Raw genomic sequence first — 1,939 nt, forward strand, 5'->3', positions numbered from 1 at the left:
TGACACAGGAGAAGGACCAGCCCAGTTGTCCAGGTGGGAAACTGAGTCAATGGGAAAGGCTCTGTGGGTCACCTTGCTTCCCTAGGGGTGTTATTGCCTACTTGAGGTATGGATTCATTATAGGGTGCAGGGGAGGAGCGCCTTTGGATTGTACAAAGCTTGCGGGATGCACCAAAAAGGAGGAATCAAGGTTGAGGAAGAACAAGCATAAGAAAATAGGGTGTTAAGGGGATAAAAAGGGTTAGTTGCCTGAGAAGATGTTGCTAGGCGTTACACTTATTTGGTTGTCCTCTGTGCCTGATCACCACAGTCTGTCCTGTAAACATATCAAACTGCATTTCTAACCATTTTCTTGGATGGAGAGATTGTTCTGCATACGTATGTGGAGTCCCCTATGATCCAGAGTCACAGGGGCCTGCATGCCTCAGATGTCATCGGTTGGAGGGATGTATTCTGTGCATATATATATGGCAGTGTGTATTGTAAATCCAGGTTGGTATAGCCACAGCCCAAGGATCCAGGACCAGCTATGGGACAGACAACGTCTAGGGCCTGTTGAGGAGGTGACACAGTGTGTGTGTGTGTGTGTGGGTGCATGTCTGAGTGGGTGGGAGGTCACTGAAACATTAAAGGCTCCAGGTCAGCTGCCAGATAAGCTCAGTGTTGTCCCCCACTTCCACAGGGCTTCTGAACTTGGTGACTCCAAACATTTTTGTAATCAGAGCAATCTGAGAAGGGAATCTGCAGATTCAGAAGCTGGGAAGGTTGGCACTAACAGTGATAAAATTACTACTTCCTCCAGAAAGCCTGACTGCCTCAACAATGATGAGCAACAGAGAAAGCCAAGCCTGGTTTCTGATGAGCTGATGCTGGTCCCCTGCTTTCTAATTTCAGTCTTCTTTTTGAACGGGTCATACATTTAATATATTCATTTCACAATGCTAGCTATACGGGCTTTTGACAAATTCAGTGTCTCCTTCATTTTCAAAAGCCGGACATTTCTCTCAGCGCGCCGCCTTCCGTCCCACGCGGCACAGCGGAGCACCGGCCGAGCGCCAGAAAAGCGCCGCGGCGCGCAGGGGGACTGCGCGAGCAACCTGCGCGAGCAACCTGCGCGCTCGTGCCGCCCTGCGATGAGTAACGGTCATAACGGTCGTAACGGTCACATCAGCAGGCGGCCGCTGTCCGGGCGGCTGTTTACCCACGCGGCGGGGCAAATACGTGGAGAAGGCAAATACAGAGGCAAAATGCAGCTCTTCCTCCTGCTACGCCAGGGCTTCGAGCATTGAGGTATCGCCGCAGACATTCACAAAAGTTGTGTAATAAAGCAGCAACAAAGCTAAGATTAGCAAGGTTTTAATTTTTAGATATAAAAGTGGTAGTAAAATGCGTATTGGGCTCGTTAAAAACGTGCTGAGTTAAGTTGTGACAGGAATGAAGCTGAGAATTTGTGAGGGTGCAGTAAGATGTGCGATCCTGTCAGCGCTTCAGTCCTGTGCGCTTCTGCTCGCTGTGAGCAGTGTCTGAGCGGCAGCGATCGTAGATTACATCGCGGGCGGCAGCACGCATGCGTGCGAAGAAGCCATCGAGTTCCCATCCCTCTACTGAGGGCGGGGCGGCCAACCCGTGAGTCACTCGGCAGTCTCTGGGATTGCTTGCAGCTTGCCTGAGTTGAGTATATGTGACTGACAACTGTTACCCTGCCGGAAATCAGTCCATGAAATTCTGTTCATGTTGACATGAACAAGACTGTTGTCTTGTCGGTGAATAGGAAGTTCTTAACTTCAGTAAGATTCTAAATAGGTTCATAGCAATGGAGAAAAAGCTAGGGAAAGATATTTATTCTAGACTGCAAGCCAGCCTCCTTCTTTCAAAATCAGGAGGAGAAGAAAGAGTAAATAGATACTCAGAATGCAATCAAATATGGCCACTTTTTTTT

The sequence above is a fragment of the Meleagris gallopavo genome, chromosome 11, assembly GCF_000146605.3.
Source record: "Meleagris gallopavo isolate NT-WF06-2002-E0010 breed Aviagen turkey brand Nicholas breeding stock chromosome 11, Turkey_5.1, whole genome shotgun sequence".
Lineage (NCBI taxonomy): Eukaryota > Metazoa > Chordata > Aves > Galliformes > Phasianidae > Meleagris > Meleagris gallopavo.